The 13065-nt window shown below is 43.2% G+C and overlaps 1 protein-coding gene across 3 annotated transcripts in view; it reads right to left on the bottom strand.

The window, feature by feature from the left end:
- pbx1b (pre-B-cell leukemia homeobox 1b) overlaps positions 1-13065 on the bottom strand; it is a 123916-nt gene that overhangs the window by 84851 nt on the left and 26000 nt on the right. Inside the window, exon 1 of one of the 3 annotated variants that reach the window (XM_037115579.1) lies at positions 9113-9305. The exons of the other annotated variants lie outside the window; for them this stretch is intronic. The gene's annotated coding sequence lies outside the window, so the exon portion shown is untranslated. Of the gene's footprint in view, positions 1-9112; positions 9306-13065 lie in introns of those variants that run through there. 3 annotated transcript variants of the gene reach the window in all.

The following is a 13065-nucleotide window of genomic DNA, read 5'->3' on the forward strand; positions in this document are numbered from 1 at the left end:
TGATTCCAGTGCTCCTGCTGATGGTTTATATTACTAAACACACCACGCTTGAAGAAAAGAAGGAGGCAAACAGAGTCGCCAGGAAAAAGATAAGAGAGGAGCAGATGTAGTGACGTAGAGAAGAGGGAGGGGATATCTGACAGTGAGCTAAAAACGACCTACAGCAGCTTTTATACAGTCATATTTGACGTGAAGCGAAGGACAAAATGTTTGTTCACGAGACGTTGTTGATTCCTTCATTTTTCTTTATTAAAACAAGAACTCATCAATGGTTTTCTTTGGGTGTGCTGCAAAATATGCAAGGTATTTCTAACAAAGTCACCAGTTGAGGTGCATTTCCTGCCCCTAGTGGTTGATACACAAGTCATTTCAAACAGAACCCAGAAAGGACCAGTGTTATTAAAAATGTACTCGCAGTAACTACTAATCAACCAAATCAGTCAAATTATAAGGACAGGTTAGATTCCATTGTTGTAGCACTTGTTTCTATCACTGAAGCTGAACTTGGAGACTTCAGGGCGACAAACATATCAAAAGATATCAAAAACATTCGAAGGCGTAAGAAATGCAAGCTGGTAAAATTACAACCCAAAGTGTCCATCGTAAACCAGACAGCTCACAGTTTTCCTGCGCAATAAAGCAGCATTATCAAAATTGTGTCTGGTGCTTGTTGCCACACTGGACCTATTTTGGTGTCGTTGTTGTGTTCTGAGATCTCAGCAAATCACTTTGGTGGCTTCCATTTTTTATGAGTGGGGTAAGAGATGGCTGCAGGCTTGAAAATAAAACCAAAATTTGTAATAAAGTATAGTTCTCCCTTCAGGAATATACTTTTGGTGGTGTGTTTTTTTTTTGTTTGTTTTGTTGTTTTTTTTCTTTTTGAAAGATTTCATGCAGAGGAAAATCTCTCAACACAAAAGGGGCCCAACATAATTTCCCTCAACAGTCACAATATGCAAAACAACACATTTAGGTTGACATAACAATGAATGATAGTAATGAAGCAACTGACACTGAGTTCGGCATAAAGGACTAGTCAAAGAGCTCTGAACCGGGAGCATGAATTCCTGAGAAGCCTGAGTAAATGCTCTTAGGCAAATAGAGAAGGCCATAGCCATTTGGGTAAGTAGGGAGCAATTACACATGAGGATGATTTAGAGGGATGCTGTCACTGTGGTAAGGAGCCAGGACCTCTGCAGATGAAATGAAAATGGCCTGTATAATGGCAGAAGCGACAACGCAGCCACTTTGGATGGACTGACTATTACGGCACGTCAACACGGGCAAGAAAAAGAGCAAAACTATGAGGGCGGCAATTAGAGAACATGAAAGAAAATGGATCGCGGTGGCATCCGCTCGCGCGGCAGAGGACTTCTGAGCAGGAGTTAATGCAGTGATTTATAGAATTTGTCATCGCGGACATGTATGTTATAAATTTCCCCGACTGCGGTAATAGCGATAATGAGGTCACCGACTGTACGGTGTCATCTCAGCACTTTGCGGGGTTGAGACACGGTGTTGAGAGAGGTTACTACCTGCCCCGGCGTCCTGAATCATTAGAAGACGGCATCACTCACCAAAACATTACCTTAATGCAAATGTCAGTCTGACTTTGGGCACGTCTCCATCTTGCTTCTTGTATCTCATCGCTCTGGAAAAAAAAAAGAAAAGGGGAAAAAAAAAAAAAACACTCGGCCCTCGTGATCCGTTAGTGAAGGTCATCATTCAAAATCTACAGTAAATACAGCCCAGATATGAACACTCATCTGCATCATCATCATCATCATCATCATCATCATCATCATTACCCACACGACCATCATCATCATAATCATTATGTAAATATGCTCTCAACATTTAGCTGTTTGGATCCTGGACGGCACAGCAGGGCCCGTCTTTGCATTTGCATGTGCATATTTCAGTGGGGTTTTTTTTTTGTTTTTTTTTTTCCGAGAACGCGCCACAGCAATTAACACAGGATTAATTGGCATCTTTATCTCATTAGGGCCAATCTGATCAGAGTATGATGAGGTTTTCGGCGCGCTCCCATTTGTTTAAGCGGATTGTGGTAATTGCCGTCATTATTATGGGCTCTTTAGCGTCATCCGTGGGCCTCCTCTCCTCGCTGCCCGGACCCCATAAAGCCCAGCCATGTGTCACGGCTCAGTTTAGTTAACCCCTGGAACGAGCCCAGTGGTGCCGGCGTGTGGTTAACGGCCGAGCGGTGATTAGCTCTCTACACATCAACCCATTAACACGTCGCCCCCCCCACCTCCTCTTAAACTGCCTTTGTGTTCACTCCTAATTACAACCCCACCTTCCCAAATAAAAACTTTACAAGGCCCCCTTGGGTGCGTGGGGCATGTACACACAGTGTGGAATCGGGTAAATCCAGGTTTGAGTACGTGGTCGTGTGTTTTACAAAGCTCCCCCGGGGCGCCATTTTTCAATCCCGCGATGATGTACTTCACGCCTGTGGCACTCAGACGCCATAAAAAACGATATAGATATCACTTTATAGACAATGAGAGGGAATTATGGTTATTTCACACACTGATATGAAGGTATTTCGCGTCGAGCTGATATTAGGAAACGAGGAAAAGGTCGGCCCCTGCTCCCAGAATATGTGTTTTACAGCGTCCTCGCCGTAATAAATATACCGTGGATCTAAAGCGTGCAGCATCAAAAGACAGTATTTCTGAGAGAGGGAGCTATTACTTCAACATGAACTCAGATCTACAACCCACCAGAGAGAAGTAACAGACGGATATTGAGATATAGCGTACAATAGAAAAAGGGAGCCATTGATCCCACCGAGTGAAAACTTTACACTTGCTGCTAAGTTCTCTAAAGGGGGCAATCAAATTTTATATGCTCGTAACTATTTCACCCCCTCTCAATGTTAACAACTGTGCACTCATGCTATACGGCCCGTCCCCTTTGTTGATCCGCCACAGCGATGAGCTCCGTCCTCACAGGTCGGCAGTGTAATAACAACCTGAGCCTGAGCGACTTGATGAGCAGCGAGTGTTTCACCTTGACAACCTGAGTGTCTTGGAGTAAATTCACGGGCCAATATATGGTGCTCACAAGTCAATCAGGTCCTTCGGGTGCTTTAAAAACTTATGGGAGAGGATCTATCTGTCAAAGTCTTCGAACAAGGGCGGTGTTGAGACGAGAGGCCCGAGAGGAGCGCTTGATATATCGGCTCGGGACGGCTGACAGTCGGCGGAGAGAGGAAGCTGTAGGAAGCGTGACTGTTGCTCTACAACCCGACTGTTGACGCACATCCAAAGGGACATTGTTAAGTCGACGCTCCAGCCATGAAATCATTTGAAAATAACTGATAATTCCATAAAATCGAACTGTGTCTTTCTTCAGAGCGTGCCAAATGAAGACACTTGGAACGCCCATACGTATGAATTTAACGATTTTGGGAAGTTAATTGGTTACGACACCCTTTCAAAGTCCCACTTACATTGTGACTTGTTCGGGGGTTTGCGGACCCTTTTGACTCCTGAGTTAAGGCGACATAAAAAATTACACCGCGCTTTGAGACGAGGAGACACAAATACTTCTTGAGTGTGTCGCAAAGGAGCAGCAGTCAAAATTAGACAACCGTGAGCTCCATCAGAGCCCTGACAGCCTCTGTGACAGCAGCAGGCACAGTTGTACCCACTCACCTATGCCTCTAAGCACAAACAAAGCTTTGATTTCCTCATATTCCCCAAAAAAGTAAACCCCCGCTTCCCCTTCTTTTATGCGTCGCACAACGACGACAACACACCCCACCCCGCCGCCCCTCATCTCCCCTAACACAATCTGAGAAGGCGCGTAGCCATCTGTACCTCCGGGGAAGCTTCTTCTTCTTCAAAGAGCAACATGATCAGCATTATGGCATCTGAAAGACTCTCTTCAGGACCAGGGAGAGTAAATCAGTCACATAGCTGAAGACTGACACACTTGGAAAAAGGCACGTCAACACCCACAGCAAGGCTGTAAGCCCCCTAAAAACTTTAAACGCATCCGGTCCTGTTATTGAGACTGGATGTCACCTGTTCAAGATTTACTGTAGTCTCAATTATTCTGCACGGGATGAACACAGGAACACTTCCACTGAGCATTTGTTTGATTAAAACGTAACGCAGGTGAATCATTCAAAGACAAAACGAATGTCTAATTTGTAATCCTTGAGTGAGGATCAGGGAGACTCATAAGATAAACTAGAATGACACTCAGTAGAGTGTATACCTCCGCCAAGGCCCAATTCAATCACTCCCCTGTATCATTTTAAATCCAAACCACCCATCACTGCCAAGATCACCACATGTGATCAAATTGTAATCACTCATAGATACAAAACACCTAAAGATCACGATGATAAAGATAAGATGAAGGAGAGACCCTCCTCCATCCTTTTTACGTGGAAATCCATCTTGTAGATTTTGCGTAATCCAACTAACCATCGAACAGACGCAGATGATCCTCACAACTTCAACAACTCACTGATATATATCAGTTTCAGAGGCAGGATTTAATCCCAATCCAGCATCCAGCCGTGTTCAGTGACCCACGAGCTAATTAGCGAATGCTAGCTAGCAAAGAAACCACAGTAGTTGTGATACGCAGCCGCCTACGTTTTAAGGGTTACATTGAAATTTTGGCCATAATTTACAAATAACACCTTTAATACTGCAGTAATTAAGCCACGTGCACACAAAAAATTGGTTATTTGTGTGTTAAAATACAATCAGGAAAGCGTTTCACCCTGCAAATCAGTCCAATAACGTATTTAAGATGTCTTCTTCACAATGCCGAGCTCTGACTCAACACTCTGTGTCTGCTAAAACCCAGGACTCATTGATTCGATGTCCTTGTCATTGGTTTGGTGAATTCAGTTCCTCCAATGAGAGAAATTTTTAGCGAAGACGCCCAGGTTTTAATAGCGCCACCTGACAGCAGCAGTGCAGTTCTGTAAATGCAGCCAATAATGCAGCCAGTAAACTTTGTGGGGAAGCTTCGGCGGGGGGGAATCATGCGCTCAATTACGGCTGAAGCACTAGCGAGGCGAACGACAGCAAACGTCTCTGATGCAGCAGAAATATTCATGTCAGCGGTGCCCTACAGAATCCAATAGGCCTGGCTGCTGCCTTTGAGGAGAGACAGATGAATAATCAGAAAGGAGAGGAGGGGGATCCAACGCGAGAGGAGCTTTGGTTGGGAAAAAAAAAAAAAAAAAGAAGAAGAAGTGAAAAAGCGAAGCAGCCTTTGCTCTGCTGGCTCTTTGAAGTCCTTCCTCCAGCAGACACTGGTGCACAGACGCACACAAAGGCACACAGGCTCGCTCTCCCTCTCTTCCTCAGTGTTCTCGCTGCCTTCCCTCCCTCCCTCCCTCCCTCTCTCTCTCTCTCACTCCTCCCTCTTTCATCTCCTCCACATCCCTTCATCTTTACCCTTGGTTTGCTCCAGGGATCCCCCCTGTCCCCCAGTACTTACCACTCGTTTGCTGTCCAGGCTTTGATATCTGCTCGCAGAAAAGATCAACAGCATACTTTGGATCCATTTCTCCAGCTACCATGGCTTTAATAACAGCAACAAAGCCAAGGCTTTTTTTTTTTTTCTCAACTGCACTGACTCACATCTATTTGTTATTCATAGCCACTATCATTTCCCCAAAGCGCTGAAACATATGCATGCAGAGCCGACTTCATGATTTCTCCAAAACATGAAAAGAAAGCGTGTGCTGTGTGGGTTTCTCAAAAGTACTGAGTACCACTCTGAACTGTTCTGTAAAGAAAGTTCACTATGAGCTGCGTGTGCTGAACTCCTACCACTACAACAACTGTATAACCCTGACACCAAGCCGGACTGCAGCCAGAAATTAAAGCAAATAACATAGTTCACACACAATGGATCAGAACAGAAGCTATGAAATTGGCATAAAAAGTCTGAATTTTAACCACGCGTGCACACAATATACTGCGGTTTGATAATGCTCTCTGGCCATGCAAACAAACGCAGCCCGGTTCTGTCTCAGTAAAGGTTCTGCGAGCCTCCAGGCCAGCCATCATACCAGGCATGAATCATGGAAATGTCAAGTACAAAGTCTGCCACAGAACAGAGAGAAGAGCCTCCGCGTACCGACCGACCGACCGACCGCAACAACAGCACAGCAGCTCCAATCAGCGTTAGTGGAGCTACGACAATTATGACCTCAGGTGTTTTTATTTTTTGTTTGTTTTTCTTTTACAACAAACATAATCAACATGATGTCATTGTGGTTGAGCGGATTTACAGCGTTTCTCTAGTGAAAGCACGAAGCAGGAACGATATGTGTTTAACTGCACCAGAGTGAAAGTGTTCATAATATTACCAAGTGTGAAAAACTGTTTGCGGACGGAGATGATTTTATGAGCTTTGTCTGAGTCAGCCTGCGCATGAGTCATCTTTGCTGGAGATCACCACCAGCATCGGGGGCTCGTCGGGGGGATTGAGTGTATCCTGACCATCTTGACAAAGACAATACTTTCGTGTGTCTGAATGGACAGGAAGTCCACCTCCTTCCGATGGATATGAATGCACACGGAGGAGCAGAGCAGGGGAGGAAAACCGCAAAATGAAATGTGTCTAATGGCGTGTTAAGAGAGTGTTCAGACGTGCAGCAATGGTCGCTCGCTGGAATCAAACCAGGGATGCGGTGGTTAAGTGTAGTAACACACCCTGCACACTGCTGCTGGCAGATGAGATCTTAAATAATGTCTAATATTTTTAGGCTGTGACACGAGACACCATATACATCTCAGTGTTTTTAAATCTCAAAAGCTCTTCATAAATGCTGGGACTCGATGACAAAAATCAAATATCACTATTTTTGGACCAAAAGCCTTGATATCGATGACATGATAATGTCGTAGTGATGACTACTGTTGATTTAAGGAAGTATTTTTGATCAGTAATCACTGGTAATGGTAACTGGTAATCACTTGACTGGCAATGCAACACTTTTACCATATTATGATGTAATGATCCAAAATCTAAGATGATATATCTACAAGATGGTAATTAATTATCAAAGTGTCTGTGTGGGGGTTTAGATTGCAACCAACTAACCAACCCTCGATTTTTACACCCTCCTTTCTCACATCTGCTCAAAGGCCACAACAGCTGATGTTCGGTTTGTCCATTCTGGGTTCAGCCATATCAGCTAGCTGTACTCAGGTAGTCTAACGTCCTGTTCTATACCTGCCGTTCCGTCTGAAGGTGAGAATAATGATGCGTCCGGTAGATATAGGTCAGAAGATGACATTTAGACATCTGAGATGAACCCCGCAGCTCGTTCGACAAAAGGCTGCTTAATAAAAATCTGTTGATTAAAGCTGCAGTGATTAAAGCCGAGGTGCTACATGTCCCCGTGCTCTCAGTGAGGACACGCAGCACTAACCTTTCTCCCACATCACCTTGAGGAAATGGGCCAGATGATTAGGAAGGTGTTAGTGTACTGCTATTTTTAAACTTGTTCCTCTCTCTTTGTCTGTCTTATTATCTCTTTTCTCCTTGTTGCAGGAAGCAAACTCTTAGTAAGCGCTGGACCGAGGTGGCAAAACCCGTCTTTCAGTTCACTTCCCTTTAAAACATTCAGAGTTTCGGAAAACTGAAAAGTGGGAGCATAAGCTTGCTGGGTAACGCGGAAGTCAAACACCATGAGAGCCAAACTTCTTTTCTCGGTGACAACAAATGTGTGAACCATCAAATTTTGATCCGCGACAGATTGCCGGCAACTGCAGCAGGTACACTTTGCCATATATGAATGCTCCTCCAACAGATGGATCAAAGATGTGCAGTGCACAGCAAATCTGGAACTCTTAATAATTCAGCAACTTCTTGTGTGACATTGACTGCAGTTTAGCTCACTCTCAAACTGGGCACAGATGGAAAGGCAGACGCGTCTCTTACAGCAAACACTACACTAACAGGAGAAGTCCCCGAAGAGAGCAGGGAAGAAGTGAAATAGGTAAGGACAGACAGACTGCTGCTGCAGCCCCCTGAGACCCGGGGAGACTGCTCCTCAGCTGCGCCTGTTCAGCTGCTAACAGCTTGAGCTGCTGTGCCACATGCTGCCGGAGACACTTCCTCCTGTTCGCCAGTTTAATTTGTGCTGAAATTAGAGAACAGCCAAAATCTCGCAGGTTCAAAATGACTGGACCGGACCAGAACAAGAGAAGTTACACAACCGGGTTCCCAAAAAAAAAAAAAAAAACTGCATTCAGCATTATTAGTGCGGTAAAATCTGGACGGATACGAAACTGAATTAATGTGTTTGAATCAGCAAACACGTAATGATATTATCAACATATCCGAGACGGTAACTACATGATTAATTAGCAATTGATTAATGAGGAATTTGTCACGAGAGGCGTCTTTGTGACGCTGACCTTTCACAGACGACCCGAAGAAGACGAGACGAGACTTCACAGCTCAAGCAGGAGTGGAGGTAGAAACAGAGAGGAGAGCTCAACTGTGTTTATACCAGCGTGTCTGTGGAAAGTATTAAATATGTGTATTTATACGAATAAGTAAAGTTTGCCTGAATGTAATCATCGCCAGAAGTTGTTACCAGACATTTCCCCCTCTTAACTCCTTATATGGTTTAATTTAAATAGATATCTGAGGCACTTAGAGGTAAAATATTTCACAAAAAAGCAGAGAGTAGAGTAAAATTCAGGAAAAATAATACAAATGTGTGTATTCCTTCTTATTTTTGAATCACAGCTACGACAGAAATGATGCAATATCGATATAATGATAAGTGGAATTTAGCTGTTTTGTGATCAGCGACAGTATCTGTTTATTCAGCCACCCCCTCTGATAAACATGGATATAACTGCTGTGAATATGTGAACATGACATCGTGGTTTTCATATTCTGACCACGTGATTTAAGTGTATTTGGCAGGAGGAGACGCGTCTCCACAGCAGTTATTTCCATCGGGAGTGAGAGACAGACATTGACTGGACAGGTTTATTAGTGGAAAGCTCGACTTGTACCTGTACTGTGCATCAAATTTTGTTTCCATGGCAACGTAGTGTGTGTGTGTGTGTTTTTTTTCCTCTACCTGAGCCCCCAGACCCGTCTGTGTCTCCACAATAATGCTCGGCTTAAGAAGGTGTCACATTTTGACTTGGCAGCAGTGTCCTGCACGGGGCTTATTTTGCAAACCCGTACCCGCCACGCTTAAAACCTCATCCCACCCGTTTTCCGGAAGTAACACAAATCGCACTCCACACCCGAGCCGACCCGCCATCAAAGGATGCGGTTTTTAAAAATAACAGTAAGCTAGCATGGGGAGTGGGAGAGTTCTGAGAGGGAGCGAGCACGCATGAATAAGCTCATATGAAATATTATTTTCAAGTGCAGGCATATTTTTGTAGATGTGTCAATAATACTGTTTTTTTTGTTTGTTTGTTTTTCTGCACGTGACGCCTTGAAAATGGCAGTCGCAAAACCCGACCAGCGCTCTCCAGGCGTCCGACACAGTACATCATTTTTCACCCGTGCAGGACTCTGCTTGGCACACAGATTCTGTGGGTTCGAAGTATTAATTATTTAATTATAATTTGAATTATCGGTAGTTTGGTGTTTGATTTTTTTTTATATTTTAAAAGGTGTTATTGATAAAATTCAGCCTCTAAACACAACATTTCATCTTCCACCATTTCACACTGCTGCTGCTGGTAGAATCAAGTGGTTGCCAGTTTCTTTAACGCTGCTACTGTTATCTAGCTAATGATAATAATGCTAACGTTGGCCAATGTTAACATCGCTGATGTTAACGTTGCTTATGCTAGCTAGCTAATATTATCAAGTACAGTGTGCAAACTTACTCCACAAACTTGCAACTACCAAGAATCTCGGCATCGACAAAACACGGGTTAAGTCCGGAACCAACCGTCCGACACAGAGATAAAAAATCAAAATTATTATTTTAGAATCGACAAGCTGTTTTAACTGATTAATTCACACTCATCCTCATGTTTGTAATGAAAACAGCTCTGAAGATGTATTATTTCTAAACCATTATTTGTGTGGATAAAAGCCTTATCAATATGACCTTTAACACTTCCGTATATAGACATAGACGCTGAAATGTGAGACCTGCGCTGACCTTTTCCAGCCGCACAGTACAGAATTTAAGAGCTGCCACCGTCGCTGCACTGCATACAGCAGGAAGAGCACTTCTTCTGAAGCGATGATGAAACTGCCACCATGCAAACCGAACAATAGACCTAGAATAAACTTGTGAAGGATGCAGCGTATTGTTCCACAGCTCAAGATGTTTTTTCATCATCAGAGGCCAAATTCAGGTCAGTCGAACAGCATCGACTCTCTTCATGCAAGTATCGTTCCCACCGTAAATTCACACGTGGAGGTTTACATCTGATGGTACAAATGTCAGCCTCGCAGTGAGAATACAGCAGTCATGTTGAGGACACAGGTTATAAAAGGTGAATCCTCACTGATGATGCTCAAGAACCTCAGAATTAGAGCCGAAGAAAAATCGTCCCTTCTCACGGCAGACATTTTGGCAGGTGGAACATTAATGATGGCTGCACTCCATTAAGGTGAGCTAGTTACAGGGCTGTGGCGTCGCACGTGCTCACTCACTGACATGGCTGACTGGGGAAACTTAATGGAACAGAGCCATCGTTAACATCATCCGTCACACCTGCCCTCTTCCCGCTTTGACGAGTCAAAATGTCGGCCGTGATAAGAGCCTGTTGGTAACCAGCTGATGAACTGAAGCGCAGGTGTTGCTAATAACATTAACAACGTCTTTGTTTAGCTGCCCTGAAACTGGTGAATCTGACTAGAAGACACTCATAATTAGTTTTTTTACAGGTACACCTGAGGTTTGTCTGCTTTGAATTGTCAAATATGCTCTACGACATTGTGGAATTAATCAAAAACTGATATTAAAGCTGCTTAATACTCTTAATATTCTGTTACCCTGACAGCGGTTTATATGACGCAATACAATCCCATATCTGATATTCTTTTTTTTTTTTAAATATCCCTCTGTTGCAGCAAACACTTTGACATGTCAGAGCAGAGTAATCACAGGTGTAAGGTAACAGAGCCATCGACCCAGACCCGGCACACCTGAACCAGATACTCGGATCGCTCGTGCTGGTGCTGACACCTGCGTTTGACAAATCCAGTAGCAATGTGTGATAAAGTAGGTTAATAGTTTGATTTTCTTAAATAAATAAGCGCTAATTATTTTAACCTATGAATCCACCATCCCCATGAAAGTGTAAATGGACTTTACATCCAGGAGGGGCCAGTAAAATTCTTATATATATACGATATAATTTATCACCTCTATGAACACAAATGTAACAAACACATTTTTATTTGTGCTAATTTCAGGTTTTGTACATTTAGCTTAGTTAGCCAATGCTACCAGAACAGTGGTAGTAGCTGTGGTCACTTTCTGAAGTGCTAGCTTGACCGCTCTCATGGGATAATTTGCTGATATCCAATGAACAGAAGCTAAGCTAATGAATCAATATTATCAACTAGCAAAGAAGTTTAGATGTAGGTTTTATACAGCTAATGAGACATCAGAATTTCAGCTAATTAAATACCTAACTTATGTTTCATTGTCTGCTCTAACTTAAGCTAGCATTTTACATAACTAGCTAGTAAATATGATATAGAAAGACAGCTAACCTAGCTGTGAAGTCAGTTAGTTGTTGTGTAGAGACTCCAGCTTCAGCTTTTCTCTCTTAGCATCTTGTTTTTATTCACCCAACACTTCAGCTTCAACTCGAGACCCAGTTGATTGGGAAAAAAAAAAAAAAAACGTTATTTACATCCTTTTGTTGAACTGAAATCTTGCTGCAGCTGCTAAGCTAAAAGCGTTAGCTGAAGTGGGTGCACAAGCATTGAGGGTGTAGCTAATGGGATTTCATAATTGTGGTAACACGTAGACAACCTGATGTCTTATATGACTTTATCAGCACGCCTGAATGGTGCTATATTTGCATTATACTTTACATCTCGTGACTCTGCAGAGCAGCAGAGGCGTACCTGAGGAAAACACACGGCATGTACTGTATGTGGGAAGATTTTTTTCAAAAGATGGTTTGCGGTGCCATCGCTGCCTCTCAGACAGTTGCCCACTAATTATGACATAAACAAAAGCTCCAGTATGCCAACACTTACTCACCGAGGGCGAGATTTTGCCTTTAGCACTCTCAGAAAAAGTGACAATAAGAAGAGAGGAAGAAGAAAAGGAATCAAACTATATAGTAAAGTTTGATTTGGTTATGGCCTGAAAAAAGAAATGGCCGACAACAGCAAAGAACAATTACAGTTGTGTTGTAGAGAGTCGCTTTGTTGACATGGAGGTGTTTGCATTAGTAAGTGGGGTAAATGTTCCTGAGGCTTTTGGGGTTGAGTGGAAAATACATCTCATAATTTGAACAAAAATACCCAAACTCTCTGCAGGGACAGAATCTGTTGTTTTGTATCTTGGGTAACCGACCATTTAATTATGTGGAAGCCAGCGCCACATTTCATGTGGGATGGCAGTTAGTAATAGAATAGATTCCCACGGTTATGACTCATGGTATTGGACGACTAAAGATGGGTGACTGTCAGTGTTATTTGCACGGTGAATGGAAATCTACCTAAAGACGAGCCTCTGTTCTGTCAGCTGTTCTGTCAGCATCAGTCGTTTGCAGAGCCTGTGTTTATGTTCAAGCCTTGAGGCGGCCATGATGGAAGCAAAAGAGGAAGTCAGGTGATGTTGTCGTACAATGACAAAGGGGGAGAAGTGACGTAGGGGGAGAGGTCGCGGAGGATGGATGTGATGACAAAACATCAGCCTTTATCATCAAAACTGACAGTAATGTTGTTTTTTGTTGTCACCATGACAATAAAGGTCCACTAACCTAAACAAAGTCGTCATTTTAACCCAGATGTGTTGCTAATCGTTCAACAGCGACACATACAGATTAATTAAAATTAGTACGTGTGATATCACGTTAACATTACTAGTTT

Source organism: Acanthopagrus latus, chromosome 11 (genome assembly GCF_904848185.1).
Source record: "Acanthopagrus latus isolate v.2019 chromosome 11, fAcaLat1.1, whole genome shotgun sequence".
Taxonomy (NCBI): domain Eukaryota; kingdom Metazoa; phylum Chordata; class Actinopteri; order Spariformes; family Sparidae; genus Acanthopagrus; species Acanthopagrus latus.